General features: G+C 49.1%; 1 protein-coding gene across 8 annotated transcripts in view; it reads right to left on the bottom strand.

Moving 5' to 3' along the window:
• The window catches only part of STAT5B (signal transducer and activator of transcription 5B), a 68,453-nt gene that overhangs the window by 51,934 nt on the left and 1,533 nt on the right, over positions 1-14,986 (bottom strand). Inside the window, exons 2-3 of one of the 8 annotated variants that reach the window (XM_070227248.1) lie at positions 9,161-9,219; positions 8,968-9,077 (exon numbers count right to left, since the gene is read on the bottom strand). The exons of 1 other annotated variant lie outside the window; for it this stretch is intronic. The gene's annotated coding sequence lies outside the window, so the exon portion shown is untranslated. Of the gene's footprint in view, positions 1-6,288; positions 6,457-6,689; positions 6,862-7,225; positions 7,351-8,967; positions 9,078-9,160; positions 9,220-14,986 lie in introns of those variants that run through there. 6 more of the 8 variants (XM_070227253.1, XM_070227250.1, XM_070227252.1 and 3 more) reach the window with 6 other exon arrangements.

Below are 14,986 nucleotides of genomic sequence, written 5' to 3'. Positions count from 1 at the left end.
TTAAACTATGAATGAATATCTGGTAGAATACTATATTACAAAGCTGGTAAATCCCAATTTTTAGCACTTTAGCAGATTAAGTGCTCAATGGTTTCTCTTTACAAACACTACAATGACATTTGTGAATGTAGCCTATTTAAAACATTTCACCCAGGTTTGATTTTTAAATCCCATTCTTTACAAAAACATGGTGATTTGCCACCAGCTACAGGCTCTGAATTTCAGACAACACAAGATAGTTTTTCACAAACTTTCTAATTTACTCTCACCTCAAGGCTGGAAAACCCCAGTGAAGCCTTTTTCAACTAATCAGACACAGAAAAAAAAAACAACAGCTTTAATTGTAGGATCTCACTGACACAAACATAAGGAAATTCTGAGTTATAGATACTTCACATTCAGCTTTTTCCACTGACATTGTAACTTCTGTCAACATTCAAAGAAAATTCAACCCTGGTCAAAGGTGACAGTTTGACAATCCTGGAAGCTAACATCCTCTGTTTATTTGAACAAGTTTACCCCCCCTGCTCAGGGAACTGAAGTTCTTCTTGTCCCTGACTTCATCTCTCAAATTCAAATCACTGCACTTTAAGGTTGTGAATTCTGTCTCCCAGATTTAACTTCACAATCCATCTCCAAGGCAAAGTGCTGGGAGAAAGGAAGCATCAGATACGAAAAGGGATACATTTCTGAGGCTAGTTTCCAAGGGCCTTTGCATAGCTCTAAACACAATAATTAGTCCCCCCCAATTAAAATGCTTAAGTCCTTCTATCTCAGAAATCATGATTAGTGGCTCTAAAAAGCTTCAATAAAACAAGAATAGGACCATAAGCCCCTTCAAAATAAAGTTGTGAATAACATGAGCTGGATACTTGCATGCTCAGTCAACAAACACATATGTTATATGCCCCACTGGCAAAAAAAAGATTCTTTTGTTTATAAACAGAGGCCAAGGAGACAGCTTATAGGTCTTCTCCTATGATGCGTCTGGTAATGCTGGTAGAAGAATAACAAAGCACAACTTTTAGTGAAAATTAAGATGTTCTCTGTTTTAATATAATTTCCACTAGGAATATATATGTTAGTTGGAAAATACTTATCCTCACCTTCATAAACTTAAAAACATTCCAAATACACATAAAAAATTTTCTATTAAAAACAAACAAGAACACAAATAAATGCCTTAAAGAAACCAAATATCTTATTGCAAAGCTGTAGTTGCCTGCTCCCCTTTGCAGTGCAGTGGTTAAAAAAGCAGCCTCTGGCATCAGTTTGGCCTGGGTCGGGATCCAGCCCTGCCATTACGAGCAAGGTGACCTTGGACAAGTTACTTAACTTGTCTGTGACCATTTCTTCATCTTTCATCTGAGGATAATACCCACCCCTTTAAGGATCATGAGTTTAAACACGGCAAGAGCTTATAACAGTGTCTGCTTGGCACACTGTAAGCGGACAGTATTAGGTATTAGTTTTATTATCTGTCTACTTTTAGGTTTGGGACATAATTTGAAGTACTTTTTAATTAATTTTCTGATCTGATCACTTTTTGAAAGATGGCCTAATAACTATCATACAGATAACGAGTACATCTTCCCAGATGAGCCCATGGTAAGCAGAACTACAGCCCAGAGTGGTAAACAGTTGTTTTTAATACAAATCATGGATGTGGCTATTACTGGTAACTTTGGCTTGATTTCCCATACACAAAAAAATCCCCTACCAGGGAAAAACAAGCAGTATTAGAAAACACTTGGGTTTGCCCTGTCATCATTGCAGGGTAAAGTAAAGCCAAATTCACTCTTACTGGCCCGATGGGCATTGAAAATATTAGTCACCAAATTAATCCCAACAAATAAAAATAATTGATTGGCACATTGATGTATTTCCCCTTGTCTTCCCCAACCTTTCTCTAACTAGTCAGAAAGGAAAGTTTTCATATTTTCTGAGAATCTCATTACTGCTCTCAAACCATACTCTATATCTTAGTATAATTAAAAAAATGAGTCAGCACAAGCACCTCTAAAAACTAGCAGTGCATAGAATATGGAGATATTTCTCTTCATAATAGAGATCTGGAAAGATCTAAAAAAGAGTTAGAAGCTCCAAAGGCAAGGGAAGAATAAATGGAGAGAGTTAGAGCAGATTTCGCAAGCTAGCTTCCAAAAAATAAATGTTTTTTATCAATCAATATATGTATTTTTCATCTTAATAGGATTATAATACATGGGAAATGCATGTAATTATTATGAATAAATCCAAAGAAGAAAATACCCAGTATGTGACAGATTATAACTGCTCCTTCCTTGAATATTGGGGGGAAATGAGAGGTCAAGATACTCTATGTTTTAATCTCATTTGTAAATTGCATTATGCATAACTGTGCAGAATTCTGCATACCCGCGCAGTATTGTCTTTAGTAATGCGATCCAAAAGAAAATTTAGGAGAGAGAAACTGCCCCTGAACTGCAAACATATCTGAATTCCAATTTAATTGGAGTCTATTTAGTCATTACACTTCTTAAAGTTGGGTGAAGGCCAGGAAAAGGCAACTTGCTTCAATCATGGAAACAATACTAAACATGCTCCTTTCGAGGATACACTTCTCAAGGATCCACATAACTCAGACGCCAACGTCGACATTAAAAGTGACCTACCACGTAAAAATTATCCAGCACGGTCAAGGAAGAGTCTTCCGGCTGAGGGTGATTCCTCCAGAGTTCTACTACCATACCCTCAACTTCTCCTTGTTCTTACTTAACTCCTCCACCACATTCTGTATGGCCTTTAGGTGAAGGCAGAAAAACTGCTACAGCTACCGCTTACTAAGTGGGGTTCTATGTTATACAAACCCACAGCCATCTCCCTTTAAGGCTCTGACATTCAAGGCTCCGAATAACACGTTTCAACTCTATCTTAGAGGTACCTGGGAGGAAAGAGATAGCAGCAGGCCCATTTTTCTGTTAATTTCTCTGGTGTTGTTTTAAGATTCCTTCAAGGCTGCTAAACCTTGAAGAGAGTTGGGAAAAGATTCAGGAATGTCGTGCCTTCCCAATTGGGTATTCAGGCTGAACTCAGTAAAGCTGTCATGAAGCAGTACGACAGGTCAAAGACAAACCACATGACATCTGACGCTTGCGTTTATATGTTTAAATAAAAATGTGACACTACAAGAAGGTTAACATGTGGACCTAATTTTGAAAATACAAACAGGAAGCACCCCCACCCCAATATTACCATTTAAAAAAAAGGAAACCAAACCTCAAAGATACCTTCCAAGGAAGTCATGGGTGTGACCAAAACTAACAAAAGTAATAAAACGTCATCTAAAACCCTGAAACCACCAAAAGTGAGGGTCTCATTCAACCAACCAAAATTCAAACACCTGTAAATTACTCCTCCCTTTGATTAGTAAAAATAGCGTAGATTTAGAGATGTAAAGTCTTCAAACTGACAGGTTTTTCAGTAGTAAAGGATCATCATTAATAAGAAAACATGTCAATATTCTACTTAAAATAAGGACACAATAATAGAGTGACTGCAATTTTTCAAAAAAACCTTTTTATCACTTTGATGCTCGCGATTTAAATGTATAAAAAACTGTTTGATCAATGGAAACTAGATTGTTAAATCTGACTTTCTTATTCCCAGAAATAAGCATAAAACTGTTGTGTTTCCAACATTGCAGGGGAAAAAAATACTTCTGATTTTAGAACACTTCTGTTAACAAAGCTCAGATTTAAAGAAAATTTTTTCCTTTAAACACCACACAAAATTGGGGACACTGATACTGCAGAGCTAACTTTTAAACATTATTTTTATTAAGAAGTTTCAGAGTCAAAGTATTTTGACACGTTATTATGCAGTAGAAGGATTTTCTTCTGAAGAGCTCAGTAACCTGAAATTGTCAGATAACTTTTTAAAAGAATAAGTTTCAAATGCTCAAGACAAATTAATAAAAACTGGAGGTTTTTTGCTTCCTTTTGTAGGAATAACGCGGTGACCTACACTCTAAGAGAAGGGAAAAAATGTATCACTGGTAGTTAGAACTTCCAGAAATCTGTGAATACTTTATGAGAAGCGTACATGTTTGTAGGGCACTAGAATAATTAAGCTTCCTTTGATTCTACCTTCAACCTCACTTTAATCTTGAGCGTGTTATGTACCTATTTGTAACATCTCCCTTTTACAATAAGAAAAGCCTACCTGTATCACCTCCCTACACAAAAACAAGCCAAATGAGCCACCACAAGTGCAGTCATAACTATAAACCTAACACAAATCACAAATAATTTGAATACTAACACTAATTAACTTGAAAAAATTGACATAAGTACCAAAAGAGCAATAAATGATACCTTTTACTAGTTTTGCTATTGTTTTTTGCATACGTAAATTAAATTTTTAAAAATCAATTGAGAGCAAGAAAATGATGATGAAACGAGAAGTTGGGGCATAATAGGAAGTGCTGACCAAAATATTTATGTTGTAACACTCCAAACAATGAGAGCACTTCTTCCCCCCTTCTATCACATATATCACAAAGTACCCATTTAAGGACTATATCCACCTTAAATTTCTTAACACAATCCATACTAAGGTCCTGCTGGCAAAAATGTGAATACTGAAAAGGCGAGGACTCGTGAGAAGGTGGGATAATTTATTTAGCTGGGTAGATAGCAAAGATTTTGTGCAGTTTAGCTCTGGGTTATGCAATAACCAAACTACTGGTGATAGAAATCAACTTTTTTTCCCCCTGATGTTTTGCTTTTTTAAAACAAGATCTCTCCATTCCTTCCCTGTGTCTCAACAGGTGCTTGAAATTTTCATCTTCCAAAGGCTGGAGAAAACAAATAAGCTGCTAGATTACACTTACCTGACCACGGTGTGGTGGTATTTTAATTAAACATGACGGACATCACAAACTGTCACACATAGTAAATTTTTCTTAAAATCAGCAGCCCTGTCTCTCATTCACACTATCAGTTCTAACAACTCTGATCTTCCATGAGATGGAAATTGGTACCAAAACAAACAAAAAGCCCGAAGCTTTGAAATAAGGTCAATCAATAGGATTCCACCATTTGAAATGATCAGAACTATCCAGTTTTCACCGTGTTACAAAATGAAATGAGAGAGACATGAAAGGCACACTAAATAAAATATATCCTCTTCTAAGAACTATAGCCAAGGGATAGAAACAATATAATATAAACAAATGAACAACAGAAGAACGTTGAGGAAAGAAGGAAAGCTCTATTATCTTAATTGAACAATAACAAAATTATTTGAGAAAATACACCCAACAACAGAAAGCTTAGTATGGCCCAGAGGCTACGCAACCACTTTGGAAACCGAACCTACAGGCGACGACGAACACCATCTGAAGACTGAAAAAAATGACATGAGCTCCGTTTAATAATTTGGTGACACACCAGCCCTTTCAAGGGGCATTTCCCGAAGACATTCCAGAGGCAATTTACAGAATTCTATTTAGGCAAAGATCTACTGCTTCACTGAGCCTTGGGAAGGGCACCCATCCGACAGTCCTCAGACCGACATTTCACTCCCTGAACTACTAAAAAGCTGTGTGAACTGAGCAGGCCACTGACTCCATATATCTGGGCCTCAGTTTCCTCATTTTACAATAAAAGGATGCAGCATAAACCCGGGTCCTTTCCAGCTCTAACATTCGAGGACCCACCTTCAGCACTATTTATTTGATACAAACGTATGACAGGCTCAGAGGGGACAAGAAGAAAAGGCCGTGGGCTATGGCTCTTTGGGAAAGAGGATCGGTATCTCTCTGCCTTTAAAATTCTTGTGGTTTTCATTAATCCCATCCTCCTAAACGCTGGCGCTTGTTTTTCTTCTTTGCCTTTTCCATCACTGCTGGCTACAAATGTTTGCAAACGCCTGTTGCCCCACACAAGTTCTGTCGTCTTTGATCACCCTGACCGTCTTGCCAGATTCCTTTAGCCTCAGACCAATTTTTGTGACACAACGACTCTCCTTCCGACTCTCTATATCTACCCCCGACACCAGGAGCACTTTTTTTTTTTCACTCTTTATCCCCGGCTAGAAAAAAAGAACACGCTGCATCCCCACTGCCACACGCACCAGCCGGGGCCTGGCAGGTCCTGATGTGGGATCCCGCACCCTGGAGCCTTATCGAAAGGTTCGTTTTGTTGTCTCGACTCCTTATAAGGCACTGTTCCTTGAAGCTTTGCTAATACCCCCTACCCCACCGGGCACCCCCGGACACATCCCAGCCCCGGGAGTCGCAGATACCTCTTTCGAAAAAAGGAGGAAAAGCAAGGAGACGGTAGGAGCTGTTCGGCACTACAACACAAGGTGAGAGGCGGCCGGCAGTGGCCCCCTCGGCTCGCGGGTGTCCGCGCAGGGGTCGCTCACACGCCCCCCCCAGACCCACGCGCACGCACTCTCTCCACGCTCCGCGCCTCCCGCCTCGCCCCAGTCCCTGCACGGCGGCCCCCGCGCGCCCCCGGCCACGCACCCCCGCCGCCCCCTCCCCAGCGCGCAGCCCCCGCGCCGCCTCCGGCCCGGGGAGCGATGGCGGCGGCGCGGCCCTACCCGGCGGCTCGGCGGCCGGGGCGCGGGGCCCCGCCCGGGCGGGCTCCCCGGCCTCTGTCCCCCGGCCCCGAGTCCAGGGCTCGCCGCGCAGCTCCTACCTCGCTCGGCCCCTCGGGCGCCAGCGGCTGCCTCCCGCCCGCTCGCTCGCTCCCTCCCTCGCCGGGCCGCCGCGCCGAGTCGCCTGCGCAGGGTCCCCGCCCGGGGTGACGGCTCCGACCGCCGACTCTCCTCACGCCGGGGCCCACGGGGGCGCGCGCGCCTCTCCAGCGCGGAGGCCCGGCCGCGCGCGCCGCCCGCAGCCCGAGCGCGCCCAGCGCCGGCGCGCGCCGCTTCCTGGTTCCGCCCGGCGCGCGCCCGCGAGCCCCGCGCTCGCTCGCACCCCCTCCGCGGGCGCCCTGGAGGGACCCGGAACGCCCTCCGCGCGCCCGGGGTGGCGGCGCGCTCGGGGGCGCCGGCGCCAGGCGCAGCCCCGCTTTGCGCGGAGGTGAGGCGGCTCCCCGGCTCGGCTCCCCAGCCGGGCCTCGCGGGCCACGAGCACATGCCGCCTGGTTGGTGTAGGGTCGACCCCCGTGAGCAGGGCTCGGGCCGGACTGTTGTGGTCGTGTTGGTTGGCCCCCCTCCGCGGCCCGCCCACCTTCCTTCCCCGGGCTGAGGCCCGCGTTCCGGGTCCTGTCCCAGGCCGAGGGCAGAAGTCCACCGCTGCCCCATCAATAATTATCCCGGGTTTGCTCCCTGGAGGGCGTTTCGGCCAGGGCTCCTGCCCCTTACCACCCGGAGGGGCAGAGAGCCTGAATGGACACAGCAGGAGTTCATATTGGCCCATGCCGTCTGGATCCTTCCGCTGTTCCAGAGTGAATCTATGGGGACAGGGGCGTCTGAGACCATTTCCCTCCCTGGGGACTCTTGCTAGCTCCCACCAGTCAGAACTGCAGAAGGCACTGGCTGCTCTCTCCAGAAAAACAAGAATAAGCAGCGTCACCTCTGTAAGATCCAGGGGGGAAAGGGCTCTCTGGGAGACTTTTCCTGTAATAGGGAGGGGGTGCGTGTCTGAGAAGGCAGCCTGAGTCACCCACTCTCCTCTCCTCTGGCTACATCTCCTGAGCTGGCCAACGGTTTCCCTGGCAACACTCCAAGGGCCAGCACCAAAGCAAGGCACGTCAGATCTCCAGAAACCCAGCGGCAGGGGCAGGAGGAGAAGGACCCTACTCATAGACATCTCTTCTCTACAGTCTGAAAATCGTCTCGTCCAGAGATGACCCAGAACTGCGGGACCCCTGGGTCTCCCACAATCCTCCTTTGGAAGCTCTTCCCAGCAGCCTTCCCTTCACCTCCAGAACAACACCAACCACAAAGATCTTTGTGTCTGTAGCCTGATCACAAAGTGCCTCTCCCCCACCTGGGCTATTGCTTCTCTCCCACACTCTGGGCCAACACCTGGCACGGGTGCACTTCGCATGGAGTAGATGCAGGGAGCTTTGAGGCCAGAGGAGGATAGGCTGGAGGAGGAAGCTGGATGGAAGCACCAGCCGCCCTGGGCTCTCTGGCAACCCCTCTGACAGTCACTGTTCATGATGGTTTCACACTTGGGCACACCACATTTCTCTTTCTTGTAAGTCTTTATGCCCGTACACATGCTGTTCCATCGGCCTGCCCTCTAGATGTCTGCCTTTTGGTGACACTTGGTCCAGGCAGCATGAACCTTGCTCTCCCTGTTTCTCACCACACATCATTCATGCCTCTATTATGGCACCTCTCGTGTTGAAGGACAATTTCTTTTTCACATGTCTCTCTATCTCCAACACCATACAATATCCCATTTGCCTTTAAGTCCCCCCACCCTGTGCCCAGCCCAGAGCAGACACCCAAGGAGCACAGACTCTAAAACCAAACTCACTGTCAACTCCTTGAGCCATGATCTTGAGCAAGTTTTCTGCCTCAATTTCCTCATTGTAATGTGGTGACAGAAATAGGACCTACCTCATAGCATTGTTGTGAGAATGAAGTGAGTTAATAGCGTAAAGTGCTTCGAATGCTATAAAGCGCTACAGGGCTGTTAACAATTACTTTGTTAGTTTTTAGTCACAGCTAAGATTTATACCCCACCTCCTAGGACTGGTCAGGTCTAGGACTCAATCTAGCTGCCTAGGCTGCTGGTGAGCAGCTGCTGCAGTGTGCTAGTGTGAATGCCCTGGAGGGTGGAACAGGTATGTCTCTTTGTTCTTGCATCTCATAGGACATCTCTGACTGACCACTAGGCACCAAGCTAGATCTGGCTGGCTGTGTGCACAGACAAGAAGGACGGAATGTTCTGGGTGACTACCTCAGCAAAACAAGAATGTTGTCAACCTGAGACAGGAAGGAAGGTCCAACACCTACCTCTCCTTACTTGCCAATTCAGATGAGGTGAGAGCCTCTGCTCCTGAGCCTCAGGGACATAGTCCCCCAAGCTGAGAAGACCCAGACCGAGATATGACACCGAAGGAGTCCTAGAAAGAAAGAAACTGAATAGGAAGCTAGGATCCAGAAATACCCTGCAAAGAGCCCACACAGAAAGGTCCCAGAGACATACCTGCAGATGCAGAGATGTCCACTGGAGAGAGTTGGTGTCATCTCTTATCCCACGCTGGTCTGACCCAGGAGAGAAAGAAGCTTGAGGGGCAGCCTGGAAGTCTGGTGGGCAGCGCTTGTCCATCCATCCAGCCTCCTCTCAAGGAGGGACTGACTCCAGCCTCCTACCCTCACTCTCATGGACAGGCATGTAGCTACCACAGAGAACAATGCCCCCTCTTCACATCCTCCTTCAGCCCTGCCCAGCCACAGGGAGATCATGAGGCCATTTTCTGGAAACGTAATTGAAACCGCAACCACGATTCCCTCTAGCCAGAGACCCATGCTCATACGCTCATGTGGCTGCCCTCTTCAGAACTCTCTGAACCCCGGGAATCAGGCTGGTTCCAGGGGACCACCAGCCACACAGTAGCCAAGGAAGGACACTTGCGGGAACTTCTCTTCTTCCATCGGGGGATGATTCTGCCCTGTGAAGTCAGTACAGGCTCTTGGCACCACAGGGAGGAGGCACCAGGCACTCAACAGGCAGGAAGGCAGAGACCCCAGATCTCCAGGGCCCCAGAATGGAGGATCGTCACAGCCAGTGGTTCAGGAGGGACTCTGTCCTTGCCAGGGCTTACTGCTGCCAGTGTGGGCAGTGAAAAGAGCCGAGATTTACCATTCGGTCTGCTTCCAAATCCCAGCTCTGCCACCTTACCAGCTGTGTGGCCTTAGCTAAAGTACTTAACTTTTCTGAGGGCCTCAGTTTCCCCTCCTGTGTAAGTCGTAGGAGTAACGTATAGCATATGTTCGTAAATGCATAGAATCTTTCTGGGAGTATACACCTCACCCTAGTATCTGTGGTTGCCCCTGCAGAGGGGACCTGGGGAACAGGAAAGGAGACAGACTAACTTTTCACCATATATCCTTTTGAAACTTCTGAGTTTTGTACCATGGGCTGTCCTACCTATTAAAACATGAGGAAAATGAACACTTTTTAAAGGGAAAAAGAGAGAGAGAGTTTGTGAATAACTCAGCGTCATGCCTGGTTTATGGAAGGCAGTCGATAAATGAGCATTTTCTCTCTCTCTTTCCCTCACCCCAGCCCCAGCCAGTTTGCTGAGCCAGGAGGGGGCAGGCATGGTGGTGGAGGCTTGGGCGCGGGGAGTGGCGGGTGTGATGGATGTGCAGGTCCTGGCAGGACTGGCCACCTGGAGATTCTCCCACGCCTTCTATCCTGCTCCCACGTGCCTTACCTGCCCGGGCTCCCTTCCAACCAGAGCTAAAGGGGTGGCTCTCTGGAAAGCCTGAGGGGACTCTGTCTCTGGAACAGGGTCACTGTGCCCTCTCCACACAGAGTCCTAGGACGACGCTGCATTATCCAGAGGGCAGGAGTGACACGGAGGAGGGAGTAGAGTGCCCCTCCCAGCCATATCTTGCTGGCTTGCCAGGTGGGTTAAGAACTCAACAGTCAGGGGGCTGGCCCCGTGGCCGAGTGGTGAAGTTCGCGCGCTCCGCAGCAAGCGGCCCAGTGTTTCGTCGGTTCGAATCCTGGGCGCGGACATGGCACTGCTCATCAAACCACGCTGAGGCAGCGTCCCACATGCCACAACTAGAAGGACCCACAACGAAGAATATACAACTATGTACCAGGGGGCTTTGGGGAGAAAAAGGAAAAAAAATAAAATCTTAATTAAAAAAAAAAAAAAAGAACTCAACAGTCAGCCCAGCACCAGGCAAAGATGAGGCTGCTGCTGCTGCCATGGGCAGGAGAGCAAGTCAGTAGGACCAGAGCAGGCAGAGCCAGGGTGGCAGAGGAGAGAACCTTTTGGGTGCTGTGGGTCAGGTTGTATGAAAGAGAAACGAATCTGCACCAGTGCAAGGGAACCCCTGAACTGTCAGAGCTTGGAGAAGCCCTGTCCTATTTAAGGGACCTTCATTAATCCAACAGATATTTATGAAGCCGCTATTAAGAGCCAAGCAGCAGCACATAGCCCTTTCTGCAACCAGTTACAGCCACAAGAAGAGGCCTGCAATACAGGATTGAGGGGCTGCAGGAGTGCAGAGGAGAAAACGCCTAGTTCTGCTGGCCAAGGTCCCTGAACACCTACTATGTGCTAGGCACTGTGACTGAGTCTCCATAGCAATCCTGGGATGTGGGTCTTGCCGTTCTCCTTTTACACAGGAGGTCACTCAGTTCAGAGAGGCAGACTCACTTGCCCAAGGTCACACAGCAGAGCCAGGGTTGGCACCAGGTCCTTAGGACTCCAAAGCCTTTATGTTTTCCTCTATGCCACACTGACCCTATGAAAGATGAGGAAAATGTCACCAGGTGGCCAAGGGAGGAATGGCATTCTAGGTAGGTGGAATAGGGGGGAAAAACTTGCCATTGAGAGAGGTCAGCACACTGGCAGAACTGTACGGCTGAAGCATGGAGTGAACGGAAGGCCCACGATTGGGGCTGATCAGAGCAGCAAATGAAGAACAGGCCAGTAGCCAGTGAGGAGGGGATGGGGCATTGGCCCTTCTTCATTTTGGTTTTATGTGCCCCACTGGCTCCTGGAACTGGGGAGCCAGTTTTGGAGGTGGGGAGCAGGGGAGTGGACAGGGAAGATGTGGGTGGGCTTGTGCACGTGATAAACCAGGAAACAATGAGAAACAGAGACAGAGAGAAAGGAACCCCCTCCAGTCATAACAAAGGAAAGTGGCAGAGCAGTGGGGATGGCAGGAAGGAGCCCCACGGTCCTCTCCCACACAACCCCCAGAGGGCTTGAGGTTCGATACTGGGCTGGCTGAGGCACAAAAGATTTCTTGTTGGGCTGGAGAAGAAACTAGCTTAGCAGGAATAGGAGCCTGGTAGTCTCTATGGATGAGGATGGGAGCCAGACTAGACCCAGGGCTGCTCAGGACCTCAGTCAGTCCCACTCAGCTGCCCAGCTCTGGGCCTGTGGCCCCCCTCTCCTCTCCCTCACCAGGCTCAGCCCTGCGATGAGGAAGGTGGGCTCCTTCCTGCCCTCCTGACCCAGTAGGAAACATGCGCTCAGCACAGACGGTGCGCCCCTCCTCTCGGGGTCCTGCGAGCAGCTCTCCCAAGGCGGGTGGACAGGGCAGCTGGGCAGAAGAAGGCAGGATTTCCCCTCCCACTCACCGTCAGCCCTGCACTCCTCCCTCACCTGTTCCCAGAAACAGAGGACAGTGGCTATGCCTCAGGCTAGATGGCCTTGTGTTCTCTTGGTGACTTCACTGTAAATTGACTTCCCTGAAGAGTGGCAGAGGACAAGGGACAGAGGCAGATTGGGTGGACCGGCTTTACCTGGGAGCCAGCAGCTCCTTCCCCTCCCCCCAGTTCACACAGAATTCCTCACCATGCACACACATCCTCCCTGGGTCCTGCTCTGTCTTCACAGACAACAACGGGGGCAGCATTTCTAGAGGGAGGTACCAGGGTGAGGAGACTCCGGGAGAAGCAGGGACCGTGGTCCTGGGGTGCGGTATACGCTGAGCATAGACTTCTAGGAATCTTGGGGTTGGGGGCTGGAGTGGAAGTGGACAATCCCAGCAGAGGCAAGGTGGGGGTGAAGCAGGACATCTAAGAGCCCAAGGGCTTCAGCTCTCCTGGGCACAGGGCTACCTCCTGAATGCCTCCAGCTTGCTTGGGAAGGCTCTTCACCCCCACCCCACCTCCCCTCTGGCTCCCACACAACAGGAACTCTCCTTGAAGAAGGGACTTGGAGCAGAGGAAACAAAGGCATCTCTGTACCATCTTCCTCTGCCCCCCAGGGACAGTTAGGTCAAGGTGACCTCAATCTGTTCTCCCCAGGGTAGGGGCATCAGCAGGGCCTTCTCAGCTAACCCTGTCTCCAAGCGCAGGCCAGAAACCGGACCATTCCTCCATGAACTCGAACCCACCTTCGCATACCACACAGGTCACACTGCCTCATTCCGCAGAGCAAGGGTGTTGACTGGCATGCGGATGGAGGTGCCATGCTCCATGCCACAGAAAAATGGTGGCATGACCAGCCAAAGGAGGCATTTCCACTCTGCTCTGTGCTGGGGCTTCAGGAAGCCGAGAAAGTTATACAGTCATGCACCACATGACGTTTCATGTGAATGACATGTAGCCATATGTGAATGTGGTCACAGTGAATGACAGACCACATATAGGACAGTGGTCCCATAAGATTAGTACCATATAGCCTGGGAATGTAGTAGGCCATACCATCTAGGTTTGTGTAAGTACACTCTGTGATGTTCGCACAACGACAAAAATCACTTAACAGCACATTTCTCAGGACTTATCCCTGTCATTAAGTGACACATGACTGACTGTACTGAGACCCGGCCCATAGCGCCAGGCAACTTGGATCCTGGTGCCAGTGGTGGACAGGTCCCTTTCCTGGACTAATTAAAGGGGATGATTCTGGCCCTGCTCTCCTTCAAGGCTGTCGCCAGGATGGGATGAGTTGCAAAGTACAACCATGTTTGCACACGAACGTGGCACAGTTCAGTTCAGGATACGTGCATGGTGTGCTAACTACAAACTAGGCTGGGAATTATTATTACTCTTAACAAAATATGGTCAGCCTTCTTTGGGGGAAGGTATTCCCATGAGATGTTTTTTAATCCTTCCTCACTCCACATGTAATGCTGTGACTTGGAATTGGGGATGAGGGGCAGTTAGGGGAGGCCAGCATGGGACCCCAGCTCAGTCCAGACACTAGACAGTTTCTGATCTTCCTGAACCCCATCCCCTATGCCTCAGTTTTCTCCTCTATAGTCTGGGCCCCTAAAACCACCACGGTGCTTTGTGGTGGGAAATAGCAGAGACCAAACCAGGGGACTGAAAGCAAAAAGAAACCCCAAATTTGACATTTCCGGGTAGTTGTGTTATCCGGAGCCACGACCACAGTCACCTCTGCCCCCAACCCAGCTCTGACACCTTTCCCTCCTCTGCTCCCTCGGGTGGCCTCTGCCCATCCCGGGAAAGCTTCAAGGCCCCTCTCCCTTCCCCTGCATCTCAAAGGGAGAACAGAGGCCCAAAGAAATGGAGAGAAACCCAGACAGAATCAGAACCAGAGAAACCTAGAGAGAAAGAATCAAAAGGAAGGAAAAAAGCAAAAAGCAAGAGGAGGAAACATGCAAGGAAGGACACAGGGCTTCAGGGCCTCCTGGATAGAGAGGCCAAATGGGGAGAGAGCCAGAGGTCGGCCGGGAAGAGCTGCTGGCACTGGACACAAGGAGGGGGCACATGAGGGCTCAGAAGGCACTGCGGCACATTCTTTTAGGCCAAACACTCCAGTTTTGGTCACTGGTACCTAGCTTTTTACGACGCAGGACTACTCCCCAGCCCAGCCCAGCCCCGCCCAGCCCAACCCAGCCAGATGTTTGGTGGGTGGGGCTGCCCACTGGAGCAGCAGGCCTCTGCAGGCCCCGGGGAGGAGGCTGCCTGGAAGTGGGCAGGCAGGGCCCCTACTCTGGAGCCATCGCCCACCCCCCCCCAGATGACCAGATATGGGTGCATGGCAAGGGTGGTCTTCTGCCCTCTAGACGTGGCTCAGAGGAAACCCAAGGAATCTGCTCCCACCGACTGACTTACCTGCTGGAAGTGAGAGGCTGGAGGGCACAGGTGCCAAGTTGGACCCACCCACCATGTGGCAGTGGGTTTGGATCCACCACTGACAGGCTGCGTGACACTGGCCAAGTCACTTCCTCTCTCCAGCCTCTCTTTGCCCATTTGTAAAATCATCTTTATGGTCATTTCCAGCTCTGACACTTGACTCTCATTCCACGTGACCCCCAGCTCTGTGTGTCTGACCCTCCTCTGCCAAATTCCCTGCACAGAGTGGAC

This window comes from Equus caballus, chromosome 11, assembly GCF_041296265.1.
Source record: "Equus caballus isolate H_3958 breed thoroughbred chromosome 11, TB-T2T, whole genome shotgun sequence".
NCBI lineage: Eukaryota > Metazoa > Chordata > Mammalia > Perissodactyla > Equidae > Equus > Equus caballus.
The sequence above is the reverse complement of the archived record's forward strand: the minus strand, read 5'-3'. Positions and strand labels throughout refer to the sequence as shown.